Source organism: Anoplopoma fimbria, chromosome 5, assembly GCF_027596085.1.
Source record: "Anoplopoma fimbria isolate UVic2021 breed Golden Eagle Sablefish chromosome 5, Afim_UVic_2022, whole genome shotgun sequence".
Taxonomy (NCBI): domain Eukaryota; kingdom Metazoa; phylum Chordata; class Actinopteri; order Perciformes; family Anoplopomatidae; genus Anoplopoma; species Anoplopoma fimbria.
In genome coordinates this window covers 13768181-13795597 of record NC_072453.1, presented here as the reverse complement: position 1 = coordinate 13795597, position 27417 = coordinate 13768181, and the positions used below count along the sequence as shown (strand labels likewise).

The 27417-nt window shown below is 40.7% G+C and overlaps 1 protein-coding gene across 2 annotated transcripts in view; it reads left to right on the top strand.

Moving 5' to 3' along the window:
• The window catches only part of vti1a (vesicle transport through interaction with t-SNAREs 1A), a 110867-nt gene that overhangs the window by 34074 nt on the left and 49376 nt on the right, over positions 1–27417 (top strand). The window lies entirely within an intron of this gene.

Sequence of the window (27417 nt, the reverse complement as noted above, 5' to 3'; positions counted from 1 at the left end):
AAGACAGAAAACCTAATATCACATTCTAAATAAACACACACAGAAACTCCTTTTTTCCTCATTATCAAGGATGGTTTTTATCTTAAAATAGGAAAAAAGCTCATTGGGTTCTTAAATAGATTTAACCAGTTAGCATATTTTTTTCTTCTTCCTGTCTTCCTTCCTGACAGTCACCACATTATTGAGGCACAGTGTATTCCTCAGAGATGTATCAAAGCTCATTCTTGAAGTATCAACCAGCTTTCTGTGGCTTCCGTTGTAGTTTTGAAAAAGTTTGTCAATTTACACTATAATCGCGGGGTGGCTGGCGTGTGCGACATCGACAGATTTAATAATTCAAGTCAAGGAAGGTTCGCACGCAGACCACCAGCTTTTGATGTTCTCTATAACTTGCATTCACACATTCATAAACACGATCTGCATTCTCTGCTTAAAAGTGTCGATTCAAATGCCTCGGATGATCCTGCCGTTATCTGAGCGTCTTGACTGTGTCAAATTCTGCGACAGCCGACAGATTTTTTTAATTCTACCCAGCTGTATCTTCCACTAGAGCGGCTCGTTTTTTGATGTTTTTTTTCCCTCACAGCTTGGTTGGTGTTAAAGAAGTGGGCCATGGCTTAACAGTGCTCCGTACCTCCCGGGCCCGGAGGTTTCTCCTTCCGTAGTCGGCCACATGCCCTTTGACCCTGTATCACCGGTGGCCCTCTCATCCACTGTGTGAGCGGCTAGCTAAGAACAATGCTCGTTTATCCTGCCTCGGTCCCACACACTTGGCTTGGTCCACAGCAGCTGGGGGTGTGTTTTGAGGTTTGGTGGGGAAGCTTCGCCCCACGTCTTTAATCCATGACCCCTTCCTTTACTCTGCTGTCGATACCAACCCTCCGCTCAGATGCACAACCTGAAATGGCAATGTCTCCGGGTCAAACAGGGAATAACCCATCTGCACAAAAAAGCATAGATGCACAGGGAATATGCACTCCTCCCCCAAGCTAATTACTATAAATGCCAAGCTCTCAAATTCAGCTAAGATCTTGGGAACAAACATCAGGTAACCATGTTTATCCTCTGGTTTATGAGATCTGAGTCTCCGCTTGGTCTTTAATTTAGTGTTGTCCACCCATCTCCAACTATATATTTACTCTTGTGGTCCCATAATGGCAAAATACAACATTTCCCAGACATCTTTATGAAATACTGCACTATTTAGATCAGAGTCCTGCCATAGATCTTAGAGTATTGAGACACAGTATACTAAGGGCTGGGATTTGTCTTTTTGGCAAACGCTAAACTGTTTATTTATGAAGTCCAATAAAAGCTCTATTTATTGTAGTTCCTTCTCTTACACATCAAGAAATACAAAATAATGATATAAACAACTGAAGAAGTGCACCATGCTGTATTCATGCACATTATGAAAATGGCATTTGCAATTGTTAAGGAATATGCTTTGAGTTTTAAAACGCAGATGTATGGCATCCATGGACGTTTAACACAAATAATTAGAGCATTCTCCAATCAGACACTCTCTAGTCATATTGCACATTCTTTTCTTGCCGCAAACCTCAAATCTTCCCAGACATCTAAGATGTACTTTTTACAGAGAGCAGTTTAGCATCGTTATTTTCTGGTAATTCAAAGTTGCATTCTCCATCCACAATGACATAGCAGCCCTGAGTAACTGTAATTGACCAATGGGGGAAGTTGAACTAAAAGACATTCTACTTCAAAAACAGATAGATCCTGAACAAAGAAACGGCATAGAAACTCAGCTTTGCCCCTTTTTCTCTTTAGCGTCGACAATATATCTCTTAATGACCAGGAACAAAAAAAGCCAGGATGCTTCTAGGTCACATTTAACGGAAAAAAGAGTACTCTTAGTTCTGAGAAAAGATAAATCTTCACACAGAACCATTTTATCAGATTTCAGCAATTTTTTTTATACCATTCTCAATGTCTCCAGTGTATTTAGCGAAAAACAAAGGCCTGCCAAAAGCAGTGAGAGCCCTCAGAGGGATATAGAGGAGACTCTTTGGACAAGCGGAGCTATCTACCACACGCACCCTCAAGAACCAGGGTCCTCTGTTTGTCTCATAAATAAAGTATAGAACTTCATTAGTGAAGAGCACTGACTTAAAAGCCCAGGCATAGCAACAAGCAGACATGGGGGCTAGCCCAGTTAAAGAGGGCCCTAAATAAAGAGGGAGGGCATGCAGTTAGCCAATTTAAAGACATTTGAGTCAGGGGCATTTGAAATGCCCAAATGTGGAGGCTTGACTGATGTTAAATCAAAGACATGCCAGATTTTTTAGTCCTTCCCTCCTCAGTTGAAAAGATCTTTGAATGATTTATGATTGCTTGTTTAGAAATAGATAGCATGTCAGATAAGGCATCTAAGTTGCAATGATTAGCTGCTCCACCTTTTTGATTATTATTCATTGAAGGGAAGAGAGTGACATACTGATCGACAGTTCATACAAGACTTGGCTAAAAAAAATGCTCCATCAAAAAACTCCAGCTGAATTTTCCAGTTATGCTAATTAACCCACTGCTTTGTTTACCGGCATCGCTCTTATAATCAAATTGCTTTAGAAGACATTTGCCTTGTTTGATGGTGCTATAAGTGTGCAGTAATTTTCGGACATTTATAGTAATTGTAAACTTAAAGGTAAACCTTAAACTTGAATTATGGGTTGTAGCAGGAATTGTTTATTTGCGCTTGAAGCTTCTGTAGTTTGCTTGCGGAGACATGACTAATGCATGTTTAATACAATTCTAAATTTTAACATGAAATGTAAAGGCTTTTAATTTTTACAATTATTATGAATTAATGAATGAATGCTTCTCCGAGGCAATTTTAAAAAAAGAAAAAATCCACTCAATAACTAAGCCAGCAAATGTGAATAGAATTTACTTTGAAAATTCAACCCCCTTTATACTTGCTCAGTTGACACAAATAACTTAGCAATGCCAGCAGAATGAGCTCCTGAAACAAAGACAGACGCAGACAAAAGCATTGCTACTCTGCATTTTAAAGGTGACCAGCGAGAGGCTGAGAACACTTCTTAGGCGAGTGTTCTTGGTGTTTAGGGGCCTGTAATCAATCCAGCAAAATGAAAACAGCTCATTAGGGATTGATTTCAGTCCCGTTTAGATAAGCAGAGAGGGCCAGGGCTTGGCCCCCAGGGGCCCCAGCCTAGCCCAAAGTTCACGCCATGCCAGGTAGAGAGCAGCACCGCAGGCTATCAACTTTATTAGGATGGAGATAAGCTGATTAGACCTCGTCAATCAAAGGTGCCAGTGACTCAATCACGATCTAGGGGTCTTTTCTTTCCATCTCTCTCCCCTTTTCTCTCTCTTCCCACTCTCACAATCTCCCTCTCTCTTTTTTTTTTGTGATAAATCATTGAAGCGACCAACAAAGTGGGAGCCATCACTGGGCTAAGCTAAGCAGCCCTGCAGTTGTCACCAAGGCAGACGCGTGGGGACCCTGTGATGTTGTGACGACTATATTAAAGAGTACATCAATTTGTTTTAGAGCAGTTTGATTTTCAGCTGCAGTGGTATTAAAAGAGAGAGGGGGGGGAAGAGGGGAGGGCGAGCATGTCGGCGTCATCGAACATGATTCCAGTGGCAGAGCAAGGGGTGCTGGGACAGCGAGAAAAAAAATAGATAAATGACAGAGTGACGAGAAATAAATAAATATGTTTTTGTAAACATAAAAAAAAAAAAAAAAAAAAAAAATCTTCATGGCTCCCTTTTGAAGCAGAGTGTGGCTTTGAGTCTTGCTGAGAGTCCACGGGCGCTGGAGTGGCCCAGTAACACAGCGCACGTTTGTCCCGACTCTCTATCTCTCCCCCTCCATCTTCGTCTCGTTCTCTGTTTCTCTCCCACTCACTTTATTTCTCCCTCTTCCCTCTAAAGATCAGACTCGATGCTTCTTTTGGTGCTGGGCCACCAAAGTGGTGCTCTCTCCTTAAATCTATAAGCAAACACTTAGCGGATGACATAATCAGTTACATTTACAGAGCGCAAGTCATATTTTAAGCAGGAGCTATTAGCTTTTGACAAATTTTATTTAATTCTTTAATGTTTACAATATTGAGTTAATCCTTGACTATATATATATTTCTGTTATATAATCATGTTAATAAAACATTTATACAAATTCAAATCCTACAAATGAATTTTTTTATATTAATGCCCATACTTTTTATTGTTCAATTATTAAAGTTTTGTTTGACCTACTAATACACCACAATTTGATACTTTGGGATTACATTTTTTTTTTTACTCACTACATAAATCATTTCTACAATGATATGCTGTATATATGCAATGTAAATCTTTTTAATTATAAAAATGGAGCTGAATATTTTCTCTCTTCTATTTTAACTCTATTCTCTGTGTTCTACAATGTAGTGTGAATATTTAAAGGGTCAGTTTGCTAAAGTGAATTTCCTTTAGGTATAGCATAATAAAAAACTTTTTTTTGTTGGCTGATACAATCCGCATGTTGTATTGTGCTCAAAAAGAATATAAAGTTATTTGATAATTGTTTGATTAAAGGAGCTGAGCGCTAGGATTTAAATATTTCACAGCTTGAGTTTTCAGCTGAGGAGAAAAGAGGCCTTTTGTAAAAAAAAACATTTTAAAGGAAAAGTATGTTTTTCTATAGCTATTTAAAAAGATAATAATTATTAAACGTGCTGCCAAAATTTAGCTTGAAACCGTATTTCCTAAATGTATATGCTTCAACGCATAACATCTCGCTCTCAGAAAATCTAGCCGCGGGTGAGCTGTTTATCGGTAAACCCCCGGTGGATGAAAGGCATAGCAATAATGATTTTTTCTCTCCTAATCGGACCTTGTCAGCAAGGCGTCTTATCGTGGAGAGGAAAATGACACCGATCCTATCGAAGAGCCTGGAGTCCGAGTCGGCGGCGTGTGTCCCCCCAATCATGGCCGGCCGTGGCCCAGCCATATCTAGCGCCGCCACAAACGGCGAGCGACGCTTTTTTCATGTGGACTTCAAAAACGTTGCGAGTCATTAAAATTGCACCCGCGTTCGGCAGCGGGGATCAGCCGCTCTGGAGCGAAAATGGGATGTGGGAAGAGGAGACTCGCTAAATGTGTTAATTCCATCCTCACATGTTTAAGGCTTAATTTTAATCTGTTTGAGGAAGGGGGAGGGGTGGGGGGTGGGGGGGTGGCGATTGGAATGGGGGGCGGGAGGGGCAATGAGAAAGCCTCGTGCTGCAATAAATCGCCATTATCTTTGACACCCTAGGACTCAGCTGTTCCAGGGATTTAGGGGTCCACTGGCAACAGTGTATATCGTAGGGCATGAAAACACTGTTTACGCTTGAACTGCGGTAGCTAAGGTGCAATCGGCGGTTTCAGGCAGCACAGACAAAAGGCCTAACGCGCACAATGGCCAGCTAGCATACGTACCCTCAATGGAAGAGCGGAACCAACAGACTCGAGTGTGCGTTTGTGTGTGTGCGCTCCTGTTTCCCTGTGTTTGAGTGGGCAAGTCTATATTTCCCTCTGTTTCGACAGGTTTTGTCACAAATATCCAAATATTAGCTTAAGATAAGTGGCGCTACGAAGAAGTGACATGTTTGTGTAGTATTTAATGAACTATACCCCATCCTCCAAAGATAGATGCCTATAAAAAGAGTGAATAAACCACCAACTACCACAGCAACTACTAGCCTCCTCGTGTCTCCCTGTTGGGTGTGCACAAAGCCTTAGCTAGCATTAATAAAATTATGAGAAAATCTAATAATTAGACCTTTAGTCAGTTATTAGCTTCAACAAGGCTCTCAACATAATGAGACTCTTGGAAGTAATGATCTGACTAGAGAGCTCATTGGAGCTTTCAGGCTCAGTAAAACATGAGGCAACATTGCTCTGAGAAATGTTTGTTTTTCTATTTTAAAATTATGATTATTTTGTTAAATAAAATCTAAACTTTGTGAGATTGATTTTTAGTCAAGCAAGAACAGATGTAAATCAAACATTTAAATATTTAAGATGGGTCCTGTTGGTATGCAGTGAAAAGGTTGCATTAAATAAAATGTATTTTTATAACAACTTGATCAACATTTCTCAATAGCAGACCAGGAAGAATGTCCCAAAGTATGATAAATGCAGAATTATTGTGTTTCATTACACTCAGCTTTGAATGATGCACAGTGTCAGTTAGTAATAAACTCAAGAATTAAGTAATTTTGTCACGGTTAGTCAATTGTACTATAGTCTCTATCAGACCTCATCCAGATTATTTATTGATATGATCTAATCCTTACCTCAAGATTAAAAAAAACACCCTCCAATTGATAGATAGTGGTATGCCACTATATCTTAAAAGACACCTTCGTCCCAACCGTAAATCAGTTTTTTTCCTTCTATTTTTAGCTTACAATAACTAAAAAGAGACCCCCTGCCTCCTTGCATGCAGAAGAAATAAAAATGCAGCATTGACCTCTGTCTGACACAGAGAAAGCTGAGGGAGGGGAGGGGGAAAGAAAAGTGCGACAGAGAGGAGAGAGCTAAGACAACAACTGTGAAGAGCCGCATAGGGTTAAAGAAAAACTGTTTCAGAAGGAAATGGGAGACAAAAGCAAAGACTTGGAGCCCCCGTGGGCGCTTTAAAGAGCCGCTACATCTAAGGCGCTGAAATATTAAAAAAACGGAAAGGGAGAACCAAAAAAAAAAGAAATTGTGAAAAAAAGTAAAAGGAGTGGCAGTGAGGGAGAATTGTGCCACCTTGTCACCCGAGGACGTATATCAGAAATATTAATTCGGTGATGAGAATGACGCACCGGATGACAAGAGGATTGATGTTATTTAAAACCCTAAAAGGAGTAAAAAAAAAAAACCGAGGAGACATTTATCAGAGTGAGTGTGGAGAGGCTTCTTTATAGGGGACAAGTGATAGAGATGTTGGGAAGGAGATGACTAAATTCACAACAGCCAGATAAAATGTTTTTACATTTATTCCTAGTTTACAAAAAATAAATCCCCCCGGCTTTTATTTGACCAGTAACCTCCCTTACATGTGTTTTCATTTCCAATGTTGTAAAGTGACAACCATCTTTATTTGAAAAGAGGTAAGAGGCAAGCTACTACAAAGCAGTTGAATAATGACAGTCAAACTACCATTAACAGAGTCTTCACAGTGAGTCGTCTGTCAGGCTGGCACACAAAAACAGGAAATATATTAATGCAGATTCAAAAGAGTGTTAAAGAAGAAAATTGTTAAGGGGAAAGCAGTGTTATTACTGTTCAACATTTCCCTTTTGCTTTGCTCATAGTTATTTAAAATGTTAATTGAATAACTCACATTTTTTGCCATGTACCTGTGTTGTGTCATGGTGTCAGTAGTAATAATTGTATCCTTATGTTTTAAAAGGTTCCTATAACTATTATTGTATTTAACTTTATGCAATTCAATTATTTTAAAATAAAATAAAAATTGTGTTGAAGGAAAAACATATCACAGATTATTGTTAGTAATTTATATGTAATTAATCCATTACTGTAAACCAATACAAACTTTTTGAGATTAGGAATACCTACCTCCCACTGATCCTAATGGCAAAAGAATGAACTCTAGTTTTCAAACATTTCATATATATATATATATATATATATATATATATATATGTAAATGTAAAAACATTCCAAGTGCAGTTGAAATTATGTGTCAGATTTATTAATAGTAAGCAGACAGTTTAAAAGTATTAATAGTAGCTTGCTACCCAGCTGACTGCTGATGCCATTTTAATGTAAGATAGCTACATAAAGTTAGGCTGTGTCTTATTTTAGCAGTAAAATAAAAATACTAAATACATGGAAATCAGTAAAACATTATAAGAAATCTTTTTTTAAAATACTGTGCTCACCAAAACTTAAGATCTCCATTGTCCTCACGATAGGTTCACAATGTTATTGTTATTTAATAATGAAATACTCGGTTGTCACTTTTAACTGAAAATATAACTTTAAGTTTACACAGTCCCACCAAATTTAGTGCACAGTTTGTGAAGCTCTGTATGTATTTTTTGTATTTGTTTTCATGGTATTTTTTTCTCCCCTCAAAAAGTATTCAATGACTTCTATATTTGCAGTTATTATCTTATGGTACACTAAAACAATATTAATTGCTATGCCAGTGTTAACACAGTACATGTTCTTAGGAAAAGTGTTCCTCATATTCCCATCACTCTCACACCAGTATTTGAAATGCAGTCTAGAGAGTTATAAATAAGAAGTGATAATGAAAAAATTATAATGAAAGCTTCCTGGAAAACTATTTAATACTTATTACTTGATTCTGATGTATTGTGTTTGTTAAATTGTAGATAAAAGTTTTTCAACTTGGGACATATGGTTGATTATTGTACTAAATGATAGCAGTAACAATAGTCACATCACATCTGTTAATTTGTTTTGATATGAGTGCCAATATGTTTTAGGTGATACGATAAATGGTGTAATTGAGAGCATTTTGTTGCTTCTTTAAATTTTTTAAACCAGTTATTAGTTGATTATATTGAATATAACTTTCCCAGCTGGGGACCGCATCCAAAGGTCTGTAAGGGAACAACCCAGCAACAACAATGACTCCTTTTTAGCTTAAGATGGTGTAGTTGTTGCTTTGTTGTCAGAGTCTTTTTAGTGAATGCACTGTGTGTCAGTTCTCGTATCGTTACACAGATGTTTTTCAGTCGCATGGATAGAGACCCCGTGGCCTCATGTCTGCAAACTGCTATGTGGCACCTTTTGTGTCACAAAAAGCAGGGGATGTGCTCTTAAATTTAAATTACTTGGTTTAAATTTTAAAAAGAAAGTACTACTGCTCATGATCCCTGCAGCAGTAAGTGTTGGCTTTAGCCTTGAGGAAAATATTTGATCCTGCGTTAGAAAACCATATAGGGCTAAATGCAGTCATTAGCTCTTTATTAATCTGCAACTTCTGTCGACGTTTCCCGGGCCTCCCACCCTGCAAGACACACAATTATACTGTACAAACACACTGAAGCACATTAGCCGTCTCCGTCTGTCCTTGCTCCTCTTTTCCTCAATGGTAGCCCCAAGGAGCACCCCCCTCCCTCCCTCCCCTCCCTCCCCTGTCAAAGGAGCTTCCTCCTTGGCCGTCCTGTGCCCATCAGACAGGGTGCCCGCCCGTTTAAGACACCCAGGGAACATGAAACGGAGCCGGGCCGAGATGTCAGCTGGTTGCCCCATCTGCCAGTCAGTGGGATGGTAAAGCTTTTGTCCTGGGGGGTAACCTTAGGAGTGCTCTGTGTGCTGCTCAAGCGTGGTTTGTGTGCGTGCATGTGTGTGGGGTTGCTTTTGGGACAGAAGACTCTGCATCTCAGTTTTTTTGTTTTTTTTAAAGCAAAGCTAGCCACAAACAACATGCTGACATTGTCCTTTTAATTCATGTGTGACTTGTGTGCACATACAGGACTGTCACTTTTTTGGACCAAAATGACCAATATTTAAATTTGGATTCTCTGTTGTTAGACCAGGGTGAAATAACTGCTGTGTTTATCGCGTTGTGTTTGAGTGGCAGAGATTTCAAGGGAATAAAATGTGTAGGTCTTAAAGAAATATCCTCGGCTGGCTTGAAGTTAATTGGTCTCATTTCAGATCTGCTCACTTCTTATGGAGACACAGTTGGGGGAGCTCTCATCAGAATTTTAAATTGCATGGAGCTTGTCTCCATCCTTTCCCCGTTCCCCCTGTTAAATAACATAACCTTGACAGCACAAACAGTTTGACTTCCACATAAATGAACAAATGCTGGGAGTGGATGGAGGCTGGCCGTCTGGTTGAAACGAAGCACAGCTCCACTCATGCATTCTCTCGTTCGGTAGATAGGCCGCGCCCTTGAGCTGCTTTAGGAGGGAGGAGCCGCTTGTTCTCACTCGGTTAGAATGTGCTGAAAGGCTGCCTCTGTGCATGCACGGATGCACGCACACAATCCTTTGGACGGGTCTACGTGAGCCCAAGAGTTCCTAAAAAGAAAAATGCACGCAGACGGCATGAACTTATTTATTTACCACCGAGTTATGCTTTTGTAGTTGTGCCTGTCAAGGATATCAGCACAAGTTAATATGTGTGCTTTTGTGTGTGTGTGTGTGTGTCTGGGAGTGTATGTCTCCTAGTAGTACGTGGATGTTGCACGTGCTTTGCACCTCAGTTGTTTCAGGCTCCGATAAAAATGTGATTCATAACAACAAAGTCATCTCTTTCCTGTGCTGTAATCATTTTTAGTCAACTTTGACTGTTTACTGCCATGTAGAAAGCTTCCCTTAAGTGGTCTACATAGTCCCTGTGCTCACATCAGTCAGTCTCACCGCATGATGTATGTAGTGTAGTGGTAGACCTGAAGGGCTGATGTATGCACAGCTCTGCACCGGCAAGTCCTCCCTGAGCATATCTATGATCTTGGGTTACTCAATCATCAATCAAGGCCAACTGCAGCGTACTGTACCGTCGCCCATCTTTTAAAGCTCAGTTGTGAAGGACTGGCTAAGATGGCCTAAGGGACACTTTCCTTGGTCTGGCCCATCTCAGGTTTGATGTGAATATGTGCGTAGTTATGAGTCTACACACAGAACAGAGTCGACACATTGATGTCGACGTGTTTAATATTTGGTGAAGGCCACCTGATAGTAGAAATGTTATTTTGTTGTGTTTTTTCTATCCTTAGAATTTTGTGGTATTTTTTACAAACATCTTACAGTAATTTGTTGGATGTTTTCAGCCTATAATTTCCTTTTTCAACTTTCAACTGCATGGAAACAGAAGAAGAAAATAAACAGGAAAAAGAAACCCATAATTTCAGAAAGCAGAAACTTTCATTTTTGTTTCCAACATTTTAGCTATTATTTTGATGCTACAGAGAGAATTATTTAAAGATAGAGTTATTTAAGGTAACATTAAAATACAAGTACGATATAGTCCACTCTTTGCGCTCATATCAGTCATACAATTTCTTCATTACTATAAGAAAAAAGAAGTTGTCTTTTAAGAGAAATATACATGCAAAATCATTTGCCAACAACGCATTGTTCAAATGTTATTCACAAATTTACCTCAGCCCGAATGAATCTTACTTGAAAAATGCAAAACCTTAATTTCAGACAATATGGACCAGACAAAGGAGGCAGTGCAAAAAAAAAAAACAGAGCCAGAGAATCAAAAAGAAATATAGAGAACCTCAGGATTCATTATATTATCCAGAATGGACATACGATATTGCAATGATAGAGTTGCATGCCAATTTCCCTGTGTGCTTGAAGTGAGCTATTGTGCTATTATAATGAGCTGTTTAGACTAGTGGCCGGTTACATTTGGGCTGTAACAACCAGCTCAATGAATAATTGTTATTGCCTCTTAAAGGCCAGATGTATGGAATTCATGCAAATTCAGAGAAAAGGGAAATGTGTGTGTTTGTGTTGTGTGTGTGTGTGTGTGTGTGTGTGTGTATGTGTGTGTGTGAGGGTGTCTTGGAATAATTGTATTCCAGCTGTCCTTCTTTTATGTGAACCACACACACACACACACACACACACACACACGCACACACACACACACACACACACACACACACACACACACACACACACACACACACACACACACACACACACACACACACACACACACACACACACTAAAAGGACAGAACAGATGATGGTGATGATGATTAAGATCTTGAGCATATGGAGATACTGTGTTGGTTTAGTGTTTGTGTGTACGTGTGTGTGTGGCTGTGGCATTTTTTTTTTTTTTTTTTTTTAAACATATCTGCTCCCTCAGTCTTCTGTGACAGGTTCACCCATCTCTCCTGGGGAGGCCTTCACTCCCAATTTAGACGCAAGCGTCGTCAAGTGACAGCAACGGCTCCGGCACCCTACCTTTGCGATATGACTACAGTTAACTTAACAAGTCTCGATATGTGAGCTCCATCTTTGATGTTACTGATTTGAATGGTTTGAGCGTCTTTCTTAGCGGAGAATTTTTGGTGGATCCGTCAAGAAGATCTTCAGAGGAATGCAGGTCATTTCTGTTGCATTCATTATCTTTTTATCATATTTCACACAATCTGCACTGTATTGCTTGTGCTTGAATGTCCATCATAGCATGTGCTTCCTCTGCCTCTGTATGTCAGCTGCAGTATGGCCCTTTAGGAAACTCATAGTCATCAGGATGGACATGTGTGGCCACAGCTTACTCAGGTCACTAAACAGGAGCAGAGTAGCAGCACGGTAGCACAATCCATCTGCTCCAAGTCTGTTTTTGCAAAGTGATCATAAGTGTCAACAGCAGAACAGAAATCAAAGAGCCCCCTGATGTAAAACTGTTGGTAAGGTAGTCCCTATACAAGTAAGTCTTACATTTCAATGTGTTCAATGTCTACATGGACCTTTGGTGGGCCGGGCTCTAGTGTAAATGTAGGCATTTTTGTTTGGGTTCTTGTTGATGAGAGCCACGTACATTATGTATTGTTTGTTCTGGTCTTTGATACTTGTCCTGCCTCTGCAACACCTTAAGATTGCATGTTGCATCTGTTCTATAAAAAAAAATGAGAGCAACCACATCACTGAAGTGCACTATACAAAAAAAAGTGCATTAAACTGGTTTATAATGTAAAAATAAATAAATAACAGTCAAAAAATAATGTAAGTTGAAAATCTGCCATTTGTAAGGGACCTAAACAGAAATAAATGGGTTTATAGAGTTAAAAGTGCTAAATTTGATTCCATAGCATTAATATAGCAAGATATAGTGCATGTTCGTCCATGTGAGCGCCTCCTACCGGTTCGCTCACGGCCACTGCTGTTGATGGTGGCGGCTCTCAGAGGAGGGATGCAGCTGATAACGCCATCCGGACCGAAATGTATTTTTCACTGTTAGCGCTGTTAGAACCGTTAGCTGCGAGCCGTCGGCTTGATCGTCGCTATGTTGAGAGCCGTTGAGAGGCAATAAAATAGTCCCAATCCCGTGTATAGCACCTTTAATGTATATTTTTGATTCAATGAAAGTTTACTTGATTCATCTCAAATTCTCTGATGGCCTTTAAATCTCCAGTGAAACAGCCGTGCTCACAAAGACCTTTTAAAAATGATCACATTTCAGTGAACTACAAGTGCATGATGGTCTCTGAGTGTGTACATGTTATCGTGTGTGTGTGTTTGTGTGTTTTTTGGGGGGGTGAAGTGGTGTTGAGTGACAAGGGCATGCGTCTTGAGCCACCTGGATTTATTTGGGCCAAACAAGAGGAGCCAATGTCTGTCTGGGCAACGAGGACTCAGAGCCACGAACAGAAGGTGCCTCCTCACAACTCACACCTGAGCTCCTCCCAGCCTGGGACCAACCTCTCTCTCTCTCTATCGCTCCCTCCATCCATATTGCCTTCACTCTCTCTTTCTTTCACTACCCTCTGTATCCTCTCCTCTTCTCTCCCAGGCCATGGCCTGGCCTACTTTTACCTCTGCCACTCTGGACGCTTTGATGTTGATTATGTTGGCCCTTTCCACAGATCATGTGCATGTTTGGAAATGGGCCCTTTGCTCAATCCTCAGTCTGTTTATGAATATACATTTCACAAACAGGATATGTAGTTAATGGTCTACAAAGAGAAGCATTCTCTCTTATGTATTAGCCGTGCTTATCACAGTAAATGATGCTAAGGTTCGTAGTGAAAACCACTCTTCCGTTTACTTGATTCTCTCTTTTCTTTTTGAGTCACTGTTGAGTTTGTTTCCCTTTGTTGTCGATGTTTTTTCCCCGACGAATCTCCCACTCAGTTCCTGGAAAAGAGGCTTTATTCAGGGAGGAAATGTGTGTTTGCTTGTCTGTTAGCATCTTTTTCATTTAGTCTTGAAGTGACAGGGTGTGAAGCTGGGTAGGCGTGTGCATCTCAGAAGTCAAAAGCGCAAACACTAACAAGACACTGAGTTGGCTGCTTTATTTTTGAAGGTAAAATCAACTCATTCATATTTATCTGGTCAGTTTGGATTTCTTTCAGATAATTTTGCCGGAAACCGATAAATATTTGTACTTCAATCAAAAAAATACTTAATTTCTTGATGGTGAAATTCATCTACGACAGTTATTGGCTTGATTGTTCCATCTAAGTGGTATATTACTTTGTGGAATATTCTTCTTCATTGGGAGGATTTTATTACAAACACAGTATATTATAGATTGAAAAACAACACTTATTCTATATTGATCACGATAATTCAGTCTGAATCTAATGCAACAAAATGTTTCTCTCATGTATTTAAAGCCACTCCTAGAAACTTTCATTTGGTGTTGATTTTCGTGGTTCCTGTGGACAAAAGCAATCGTGTTCCAAAGCACCAGAGTCCCTGACGAAAAATTATAATTTCTCTGCAGCAGGGTCTGTTAGTCTGTCCTGGTTTGTCCTGGTTCAGGTTCTTTCAGGCGCGCAGCTCCCTACCTCCCGCCGGAGCTGCGACTGTAGGTCAATGGCGGCAGTAAAGCTGGATCTGGGTCTGTCTGGTAGCTGCCGGAGTTCCCGCTGGAGTCTGACCTGAAGGACTTTTTCGGTAAACCTACATGCAGTAAATTTGTTTAATCTTATATTGCGGTGAATCAGACCCACTGACAAGCATTAAGATCTATACAGAAGTAGTCAATATTCTAACTGATGGCATTGTTTGCTTATATAGGTCATATAGACATCAGTATTAAATTGAGACTTTATTATAACCAGTTGAAAGTTTCTTGCAGTCACTTTAAAAGTTTTGGACACCAATGCAATTCAATGGTACAGAAGTATAAGTGATATTGGGCTGTAACACTTAAATACATTCATAGTTTTTTTTTGGCTCTTGGGGTTAAGCATTTAAATAATACGACCCTCAATCTTTAAATATAGGCTGTACTCAGTCCTAGAATACAGTTAACATTTCCCAATCTCAGAAAAATGTTTTGCAAAAACTGCATTGCTTGCTCAATGTAGTTGAAACTGACATATTTAGTAGCTTTTAATTTTTTGCCATCTAGCCAGTTTGCTTTTTTTTTGTCATCCCTTTTATGTATAGTTTATCTGTGTGAAGAGTCATAAAGCTCCCACCAAGGGATTCAAATTTTCACCTTAGTCATCAGGTTTCAACTCTCATCCCAATCTCTTTCAGTCCATACAAATGCAGAATAAGTAAATATATAATTTCTGTAATTGGACATATTTCTTACAAAGTGCCATGTCTGCTAATAACAGAGGTACACTATTTATTGAACACTAATAGTTTTTCACAGTTATTATAACATTGGAGTGTGTGTATTTTGACCATTTATCAGTGGTAGTAATAAGATACGCTAGATTCTAAATCACAAGGCGAATTGGCAATAAAGTATATTTACAGTGGATTCTTGTCAAGCCTTTATTATGACCACCATGCTTTTTGGAGAAAGGCCAGATCACCTGTTGACCCACGAGGTAAAAGGCTGCAATGTACAGTATTACAAAGTGGCTTGGTGTCTTTAGTGTTCAGCACCAACACCTAATTGATCCAAACTGGTCCCAGCAGGCGTAGCAGAATGTGGCCCGCCATTGTAACAAGTGGCATTGGAAACCTGGCAGTTAATGGGACATGGTGGATGTCTCAGATTTAGTGGGGTCAATACAAAGTCGCCCTTTCACACTGCAGCTTTACAGTAATTGAGCCATTGGTCTCTTTGGGCTCTTACAGGTGTAGAGGTTGAAACCTGGATCCAAACTTTTTAAATTGATGTGATGATATTGGTACTTTTATGTTAAACTTAGAGGTCATCATTCAATTATTGTCCATATCCCATATTAATGTTATGCAAAGAGTATCCATACAGACAGTTGAGATGAACAAAGTTTTTCCACACTGTATATGCACTTAAACGTCAGGCACAATACAGGGCACCAGTGTGTGTGTGTGTGTGTGTGTGTGTGTTGAATACGCTGTCTTGTCTCTATCTTACTAATAGTGTGTAAGTTCATTCTTCAAGATGTCTGTGACTGTAATTAGTGGATTGCTTTGAGGCAGGCCAGCCCAGGGCGATGGGAGGGGCCGCGGGGAAGTGAAGGGAGCAACGACATTAGGGAGGCAAGAGAAGAAAAGCGCCGTCCATTTTATAGTCCTGATGGAGGTTATATTTTCTGTGACAACTGGACCAGAGTAATCAAAATGTGTTAATAATCCCTTCAAAGGGCCTGGCGGCACATCAGTGAGAAGCCTCAGTGAACGCCAATCCCCCCGCTAGACCCCGGTTCTGGCGGCCCCACCCTCATTGACCCTCTGTCATTCTCTCTTTCTCCCTGTCCTGCTCAGTCTTCGTGTCTTTTGTTCTTGATCTCATCTGTCATGTTCAACCAATGTTTCAATTGACTGTCTAGACAAACTTACACCAAAGTTACATATCAAACTGATCGCCTTATGTCCAAATCCCAAAATTGAGCCTCACCTATGTGTCACAAACCTCCAATCTTAAAGCCAGGCCCCAGTAGGGGGCATTGGTCTTAGCTTTATAGTCTATTTTGACACCCCACTGCTCCAGTATCACCCCCTGGGATGGTTCCAGGTCAGATTGTATTGGTTCCAATAAGTTCTATCTTTTGTTTGAGGATTAACACAAAGGTCAAAGTTCACAAAGATGTCCAGATGGGGTCTCTAGTGCTAAATATCCATACCTTCCGCTCCTAAAAGGAGGTTTGGGCGTGATCAATGGACTCAATCGATGGGCATAGTGGTGGAGGTAATGCTGCCCAAAAGTTTGATTGCATGCATATTGATCAGAGGGAGGCTAAGAAGCTGTAAGGCTATTGATTTTCTTTTTTTTTTGTTGAGATTTGCATTGTATTAGCTCAGTTTATTTGTCTAAATATTTGGTATGAGTGTGGCTACACACACACACAAACACACACACAGGCACAGTGGAATAAGTAATTATAATGCTAATGACTCAGATAGTTAAATAAAGTACTCAACCATCATTAACCAGTCATTAGCTTTGAGTAGGCGTTTGTAGAGAATATGAGTGCCTCAAGCACAGAATGTCAAGAAGTGTAAACCTACACACACATAATGACAATAACTCAAATATAGAAATGCAATCGTAGGTTCCATGAGATATAAACACATTTGAGATTAGTTGTATGGGTATCAATATATGAATGTCTTTTTTTTACATTTATGTAACTTTTCTTTCAATGAAGTCTTTGCCAATTAGAGAAACTCTGCCTCATTAGGCAGTCTAGTCTGAAGCTGCGTGTCAGGATCAGTTTGAGGCATTTAAAAATGCATGGTGGTCCAGGTGAGGTGCCCGAGCCACATTGTGACCTGGAAGCAGTTTGTGTGGCGTCTCAGGAGAGGCTGTGTCCAGTGTAGGGCAGGAGAAGGGACCGCACTTAATAATAGAGACCAGGCATCAAAGGCTGTAGACTGCTGCTGTCTGACATGGCATACGTCATGAAACTTGTGTGTGTGTGTGTTTAAAGTTTTTTGTCAGTGCTCTTCACTTATTCAAGTTTACGTTGAATCACAAAAACATGTGTCTGTTTACGTTGTTGTGTGTGGATAACTCATTTGTATCAATGATTGGCATGTATGCAGGATATACAGCATATACCATACATATAGCATTACAGTGTGTGTTTGTGTGTGTGCATGATTGTTCACAATAGGGCCCTCACTAGGTGGTGTGGCTCCCTGGGAAGGCTAGCGTAGCTTCAAGCGCTAGAGGACTCATTGACTTTCTAATGATTGGTGGTCAGGCCCCCAGCCCATGCTAGTACCAGGGGTTCGGCCTAGCCGCTGCTGCTAGCCTCTGGCCACCGCCGTGCACCGCTATCGACTCACCCCCAGCCCCCTCTCTCCTTGGCCTGCTGGCGATGTGTCAAAACCCATTAGCACAGAGTTCCGCAACTATAGAGAAGGATCATTTTGGGTTTATCTTTCTTGCTTTCCTCTTGCTGCTCCACAGCTGTCTCCTCTCTCTCTCTCTCTCCCTCTCATTCGTTCTTCTTCCGTCTCCTCATCCTCCTCCAACCTGCTAAAATGAAGAGATAAACACAGAGAAAAACGAGTAACCTTTGACAGGAGTTGTTCCAGTTGTGGTATGTATGGCTGTGTATTGATCTGCATTGGCTTTAGGAACTATAGAGAAAAGAGTCAGCGAGTTGCCGCTGCTTTCAAGTCCCACACATTTTTTTTTTTTTCTGGGGAAAGACAAGGAAGTTTCAGATTCATATTGACCTCCTCAGGTCCCATAAGCTATGGAGATTTGTTTCGAGAAAGGGGTGGGGTGTTGTATATGTGTAAGAAACAAGTTCAGGAGTATGATCCCATACGTAATCTTCTGTCATGTTAATTTCCGTTTTCTGTCTGTGTTTTTTGTATGTGTGTGTGTTGGAAAGACAGAGACATGGTGTTTTCATACTCCATTGTATTGTGTACTATGTATAATGTATCGTTCAGCTTTTTTCTTGTTGAGTTTGACCTCTTGACACACTTGGTTGGTTCTTTCAAGTTATTGACCGACTCAGCCAGTTTATCCAGATAACTATTTTAGAGTGTGGAACTTATTTATTTTTAAAGAGCAAAAGAGCCATGGTTTGAATTAGAACAGATCTACACACACACACACACACACATGCACACACACACATGCACACTCACACATGCACACGTACACAGCTCAGCGAGACAGCATCCTTCTAACCTAGCACTTCTTTTTCCGGTAAGCTCGATCTCCCAAGAGACAAAATGCCTGTCAAAGACTTTGTCCAAACAGCGAGAAATCTGTGGCAAAAAAAACACAAATACTTCTCCATCACTGTTCATCAATCCATCTAGTTGTGAAATAATTATTTATTTATGGAACTTTAAAGCGCGGTATTTGAATAATGCGGGGTATGACGAAGGGGGAGCTGTACGGAAACAACAAAATGACAACCACACCAAAACCACCCGAGGGCACATGCCAGCACATCGCATCAGTGTCATCCTTCCTCGCTTTGCCCCTGTGGGCTTACTGCTCAGCAGGTAGCCACACACGCATGCACACACACAGACTCACACAAACACACAAGCATTAACACTTACTATTAATATTCTAAAACATAAGTAAACCTCATGAATCTGCTCTATAACGACACACTAAAACACACACACAGAGTCAATAGTTTTCTAATAAATTCAAAATACAAAATATATAACAAATATAGACTCTATACAAACTTACTTTTACTCTCTCCAACACACCCACACACACACACACACACACACCCCCACACACACACACACAGACACAGACACACACACAAACAAACAAACAAACACACAGACATATGCACCACGCCCTCAGGCCCTGGAGGCGGCGGCAGTGGCATCAGCGGTCTGATAGATGGATCCTGTCTCCATGTGATCTCCACTTGTGAGACAAGTGTCACACAAAGCCCAAACACAAATGAAAAACACAGGTATGGGGCACATGTCAGTGTGATAGGACCTCATGGATGCCTCCCCATCCATCAGCAGCTAAAGATGCTCATCCATTGACTTGGAATGAGGGTGTAAACGTGTGCCTGTCAGAGTGTTTGGGCCATTGATGTATATGCTTTGCAGACTAATAGGTTGAACAGTTGTGTTTGTTTTTTTGTGCTGTCATCTTTGTTGTCAGTCAGAAACATTTAGCCAGGGCATTATTGGTGCTTTTGGAAAGGCTGGACTTCTGCACCATTTGTCCAAATTTGCGCTGTTGAAAAAGTTAAGGTGTTGTTTTGATTTGAACCCAAACATAGATGAACGTCTTCTGATCAGTGGCTGAGGCAGGTGTAGTGGCAAAAGAAGCATCCACTACCTCCATCCCCTTCAACCTGACACACACATGCACCACATAAAGTCCTTACTCACCCATGATCCTACAATAACTTTTGCTTCCAGTTGTTGATCTGTCCCCCCACACCTAGCAACTGAACACCTGAATGTCACAGGCAAACCACAAAGACAGCCAACTTGTCCAACAACACAACACAGCACATTGCCCCCCCCTCCCACTTGCCAGACAGTAACAGCCCAAACCAGGGAGAACCCACCTTTTGTTTACTATTCTCAAAGGTGGATCATGGGCCGGGCCTGGTAAGGGCTTGTGACAGAGGTGATGTCTAAATTAATCATTCATGCTCTTTCACATGGGCTACAGTAACAGCCTTGAAATATTAATGACAGCTGCAGAATAAATTTGATTCCCTTTTCTCTCTGATTATAATCCACAGGAGCGCTCACACACACATGTTTATTTATGCCCTGGAGATGAGGTACGGGGTCACTATCAGGAGTTTGTCTGCACACACACACACACACACACACACACACACACACACACACACACACACACACACACACACACACACACACACACACACACACACACACACACACACACTCCTTCCTGCTCTCTCTATCCGCTTGCACTTGTGTACCGCCTCATTGTTTTGGAATATGTACATATTTTTCACGTGTGGTGGGCGAGTGGGCTATACATTATACATTATATGCTTGTACAGTCTAGGTATGATATACTGTGTGGATACTGTGCAGCTGGCAGTCAGGGGCTTTTGTTTGTTATTTTAATTAAGTCAGGGGCTTTTTCAGTACTTTTTTCGGGGGGGGGGGAGCACGACCTGAGTGGAGAAAAGAGGGTGTAGGATGTGTTGTTGTGTACCCACCTCTAGGTGAGAATTGAATTTACTGTTTTGAGGTAATCTGACTTGCAAAACTGAGACACACTTATGTTTTGGATGTAGAAACTCCACTATTTGGGTCCTTTTCGAATAATTTCAAAGTAAGTAAAACAACTCCCAACAAATTATTTTAGAAACGTTAGCTGTCTCGTCAAGTCATAAACATCACTGAGTATTCGCTATATGTGGCAAATCCTCAGAATTAAGTCTATATAGCTAAAAGTCAGTCATCAAAATGACCCATTCCTCGGCTGTGGCCACTTGTCAACCCTGCAGCAGAGTAAAGGTTGTCTGTCATGAAATGTCTTCTGATTTTGTTTTTCCCCATCCCAGACATCATTGCTGTAAGCCTATAACTCACAGTAACATAACCTGGGCTCGGTGCACGGATAACTATCAGCTGTTTGTGTCTGAACATGTCACAGGAGATCTCTGTCTTTCTCTGTCACCTCCTTGTATCCCATCTTCCCTCTGTTCGCCCCTTTCTCTCCTTTCTGTAATGAGGCATACAGGACGAGCACACAGGATAGGAACCTAAGCTATCGCTCGAAAAAAAAGCTTACACACAAATCCAAGTTTCTCACTGTTTCTGGCAAGAATAAAAACACAGACATTCATCTTAGACATTAGAATATTTCTGTTGCTCGTCAGGTCAAAAGGTTTTAGTTGAGCATTGAGAAGTCCTTTAATTGTGGTGGTTGGTCTTGCTCTACATTTCTCTCATCACTGACTTTGTTAAAGCATTTATGTAAAAATTCCTCTTGTAGTTTTGCTTTTATTCCTGTTGTTTGTCTCCTTCAGCCCTTGTTTGGACAATTAAACAAGTGACGGGCCTAATTGCTCATCATTCAGTTGTCATCTACTCTCAGGAGACGCTCTCTCGTGAGAAAAAACTGGTCTCTTAACTCGTCAAGTTTGCTCATTTAAATTCACCCTGGTGAGCGAATGCTGTTTTTCAGGACAGTCTTCTCACACACTGTCCGTGTATCAAAGATTTTATTTTTCCCCTGCTATTTAGAGGCAAAAAAAAAAAGAACAGTTTTCGGCCAAGATCTGATTTGATGTATTTGGCATCCGTCCCTGTGGGTTAAATTTCAAATTTCTCTCTTTTATTGGAGCCACCAAAGGTATTCGCACTGTTTTTGAATTGGTTTCCAACCCGCTTCAGGTGCTTCTCTTTATGACACCATATGGACATTGATTTTTTTTTTAGCTTGCAAGACTGTCAGGTAATTTCAGGCTCATCTATTTTAATAAAATGTGTGTAATATATTATGTCATGCCCGGTGAGTTACGCTCAGTCATGTGTTTATGTCTACATTAGGGCTATGTATAACTAAGATGTCATATCATCGGTGGGTTGTGTTTAGCCGCTGTGACATGACAGCGGCCACAACTTCATGCTCTGTTTGAGGTAGAAAATATCAGTCAAGAGATGTTTTCTTTCCTTTTTCCGTAGAAGCAGGCATGCACACATTTTCCCATGTCTGACAGAGTGTATGCGAGTATTCTGAACATGACTATTTGTGCATGATGTTGTGGGTATAGTTGTATATTTGCGTGTGTAATCCTAATGATGCCTTCCTTCTCTACTCTATTGGGCTGTCAGCACGTTGCTGGTGACACACACACACACACACACACACACACCCACACCCCCCTCTCCAATTCCTGCTGAGAGAGGTCATTTTTCAGTGTCAGGACAGAGGATTCACGTTGGCACCAGATAGATCCGGGACACGTTGGACTCATTATTCTCTGTTTGCATGTGACATGCTCCGTGCAGAAATGCAAGTCGACGGGTACAGAAAGCTTGAGCTGAAAACCTATAAGGCTTCTCAGTGCTTTGTTACCATTAGCCCGATCAAACTGCATTGCAGTACATCTCTCAAGTGCGGTACAAGTGTGTGTTCAGTAAAAAAATGTATTACCTATAACAAATACAACACAATCGGTGTGGGAGACGAATGCAGGATTTGATCCCAGATTTCAACGTGCAACTCAAACCTAAATTTCATGTCATTCTTTATCTTGCATATTTATTTTGTTCCGTCTCTTTATATTTCTTTCTGGCATTTTTTTGTCCTTCCTCCATTCTGTCATCTCCCATATTATGTTTTCTTTAGGTCACCTTATGTATTCCTTCCAAAAAGTCCCATTACTTTTCCATTTTTCTCTTTTAACATCACTCACTTATGCCATCCTTCCTCACTCTTCCTCTTCTCCCTCCCTTTCGTCAGGGTGGGTGACCGTGTGGGTAGACATGTGGAGGTGGAGGTCAAGGCCTGTGCCCCGGGAGTGTGGTATTTTAATCTGGGCTATTTGTAATGACAGGCCTCCTATGGGCTCAGAGGAGTGGCAGGTTGAGAGGCTCTGACAGGTTCTAATCGCTGTCAGGAAAAGAAGCTGAAGAATGTGCCAGCTACACCCCCTCCCCTTCCGGTCCTCTCCTGTAGCTGTTGTTCCCGGCTGTCTCTCTGTCTCTCTGTCTCTCTCTCTCTGGTCCTTTTGACTAATACCTCCTAAAGGTGAGTGAAGGTTCTTTGTCTCCCCCATATTTTGTTTTCTCTTCTCCTATTTCTTTATTTTGGCTGGCGTCCAGGAGCCGCTACATACAAGTATAATTCCTTCCTCTTTCCTCTCCTTCCTCTCCATTTCCCCCTCCGTTGACCCCACCTCCTCTGTTCCACTGACATGGACAGTTGTTGACATTCCTTTGGCATAAAGACTGGGCCTGTCCCGATGTGATGAGAAAGTTGTATGACTGTGAAAATATGACTTAGGCAACAATATACAACATACTTTCTATCTTTTACACAACTGTCATGACTTTTGTCTTACACTATGACAAGGAGCCCATGCTATTCACAAACTACCATGCCGTCCTATAAAGGCAATAAAAAGTAAAATTTCCATAATTTAAACATTTATTTCTGTGAGAAATTAGTATTTTTGTACAGTGCAGAAAACACATATGAGATCATTTTAAGCAAAACTTTCTCAGTTACTGTTTAGTTTTATCATAATTTACACTTGTGCACTGCTTTTGTGTTGTGTCACTGGAATGACACAAGTTTTTAATGTAATATGACAGCAAATTTTAAGAAGAAACAATATTTTTGTATTTAACAATAGATGTTGCATACATATAAAGTACTCTACAACAGATAGACAGTGCCTTAAACACCTGTGCAATACAATACAATCGATACATCTCTACTATTAATGCTTAATTTTTCTCTCAGATCTGTTCAAAATCTTTTCAGATCAAACGCCATTGTTATCTCTGAAGCTGCAGTTTATGATATTTTATTTGAGTGCATAATATTGCAAGATGTTCCTGTACAAATCATCACATCAAAGGCCCACACGATAAACAAAACATTTGAACTGATAGTATAAATTATAAAGTGTAGGAAAATGAAAACAATGAAAAATCACTATCATCTACGTTCTTCCTAATTGTCGTTCAATTCAGAATCAGTGTTAGCAAAACAAGTTCCTGTTCTCCATATATGGTGTGCCATCATACAATAACAAGGGGGAACCAAAGAGCAGGGGTTGCATCCAGATAAAATGCAAATGAAGTAAATTGTTGGCATTACCATTTATAGTAACTGCAGTGTGTACTCAGGAGGATTGTCTTAAAATGTATCTCATCTCAAGAAATATTTTGGCTACAGTTAATTTATAAAACTCTAGCAGTATTATTTGGGGGCTATGGATGCGTAACCTAAATTCCATGTTGTGTGGCTAATGAGCGAGGAGAGATCAGTTTACTCAAAATCCGACTTGATAAAGAATATGGGAAAAATCTGACCAGAAATAGTTGGTCCGGGTCGATTCTAACTCGGCCAAGGCCTGGCCTCTATACTGCTTAATTGTTAATGGGTTCATGTTGTATTTGACCCTCATGACTCACCATTCTGTAGAGCCGTTTACAATGAGACTACTATTGTATTGTATATATATATATATTATTTTATTATTATAAGATCTCAACTATTTTTTTTTACACAATCCTGATATTTGTTTCCGTATTGTTAATGAAAGGGCGTATATAGGCTGACACACAATGAAGATCATGTTCTTCCTTTACCAAGTCAAGGATTAAACCAGTAAAAAATCCAAATATAAAAAAAGGTACCTTACAGAAAAACAAGACGGGCAAAATAACTTTTCAGGTTGAACACAAACTTGCTGCTCTGCCTCTCTCCTCCTTTGGCACAGGACAAGGATGGCCAGGCTTTGCCCAGGTGCCGTCTGTGCCATTGGCGCTAAAGCGAGGAGAAGCTGGCATACTTTGGGCATGGCTGCGGCCCCTTCTTCCTCAAAGGCTTGCCTCGTCTCCCTTCTTTCCCCTCACGGTCCCTGCTGCTCCATAGCCCAGGGAGCTCATTAGGCCAGACTTCCTCTTCATTTAATCCATTTTTCATAGCCTAAAAAACAGTCCCTGATCTTAGAAATCCTGGCTAATTTAAGCCTGGATGTTGGGGAAAAGAAGGCCCGTGCATGCTTTTTCATACATCTGATGTCAAAATTAAATGTTTTTTTATAGAGCTATAGCGCTATGGCCAGAATGGAAAGATGCAGACCTAGCACTAATTTGAACAGTTTTTGAGCAGAGTTATAGACCCTAACGGGCAGCATCCTATTCCATCCACTTCCTTTGCCTGTTCTCTGTGTCTTGTGGGAGACCAATGTGTTAACTTGGCCTAATGAAAACATTGGTAATAACATGGTCCCTCTCCGTGTTCCTTTAATTATGTATCTCCGACTGGATACCAGAAGGCCCCTGTAGGCTTCCAGCTCCACTTGTTGTGGAAGTGAAGTTTCATTTGTAACTCGGATCCTGGTGGGGAGGATCTGTACAGAGAAACGAACATGCTCTTTCTCTGGCGCTTGTTCTCTCTCTGAAACTCCCTCGCTCTCGCTCCAGCATTATGTTATTCCTATCATTCTCAGTTACTTATTGATCAAGAGAAACTTTATAAAAATATAGCTCCTTTTAAAAAAAACACAGGTCCACATACTACTGTTCCGTGTCTGGAGTTAGTACTATACATAAGATCATTTTCAGTCTCTGCCTCATGCTTATGCCTTTCATAATATATATCCACATAAACACTGGCAAAGTTAACATCCTCAAAAGTTGTCCAAGGCTTTGTCCTTTATCTCTCTCTACGAGGACAAAGCATTTTTTTTTCTTCTTCTTCCCTCTTGCAGGAAACCATCACAGCATTAATATACCTCCCAGGTATAAAGTGTTGATGAGTGCCTGTCTCTTCAGGCTGACACTTATTTCACCAAAGGTCTCAGAGCATGGGGAGGGGAGGGGAGGACACTGAGGGAAGAGAGGGAAAAAAGAGCTGCTTGCATACCGAGCCAACGGATGTGGCGGAATTGTTAAGCAGTCTCGGCTGCCCTCTCGTTAGCCTCCAAGATGCCTCGTGACAAAGGTGAGGCAGCGATAGTTGTGGCGGGTTGAGAGGGGGGAGGGTCAGTGCCCCTAAGGGTACCATGCCATGGCCGTGCCAGGCCAGGACCCTGTGCCAGCGTCTCGGGTGCCTCCTCTGTCAGCACGCCCTATGCCCCAGGCCACTGCAGAGAGGGCACAAGGGGGGCTGTCACGCGTCGGCCTCAATTACAATCAGGGGATGACTGCCCACTGTCACGGCTCATACTGCCGGTGTAATCGCTGCGCTCTATCATATCCCATCGCACATGCAGATGATGTTTGCTGGAGATGTGCTGCCAATGGAATTTCTCTTTCTTTTTGCAGATATTCCATCACCGACAAACCTACAGAACCTTACATATGCACCTAAAAAGCTTTTCATATTAGATAAGTATTCAAAATTAGTATTTTATTTCAGAATGCTGTTCACTTTTCAAAACACTGTTGTGTTTAACATTGGTTTTCATTACTGCATTCAGAAAACTCTTTTTCACTTAACTTTTGTGACTTTGTGGCCATTGACAGGCCTCTGAAATGAGTGATTTTGTTAAATAAAAACACTTGGGCAGCTTGGAATAATTTAATCAGTCAAAGGAAACACATTTAATATACTTGATTTTACATTCTTCGTTTTTTTTCCTTTTGTTATATTTGTCACAGAAAAGTTGTTAGATGCTTGGGTCTGCATCTGTTCCTCATTCTATATGTGTTCCACATAAAAACCTTTAGAGATGCCCTTAAATTAGAGCAGGAGAAACCACAGTGAGCTAGTTTCCATGTATGTCATGACTATTCCCATGCAGTCTAACAAAATGAAAGGCTATATACTGTACATGTTAATGCATTTTCAAAAAGAAAATAGTTCCATAACATTGTGTCTATCCAACTTAAATGTGCCCTTTGGTATTTACTTGTAAACAAAAGTTGTACATTCATTACACACATACATTCAGTTTTTCCACCAAAATGCATTGTGCGTGTTCTTGAGGTCTGACCCTCATGCTTAATGTATTTCCTTTCTCATGAAAAAATTGCGAAGCCAATGTTAAGAGCCTATGACCGCTCCTCCGTGGCCGTGTTTGGGGACCTGGTGTTGAATTCCATCTTGCATAAAATTCTTAAAACCATATCTTGTCTTCTAACCACCTGCAGACCTGTTACACACTGGTATAGTGTGTATTTAGGTCTG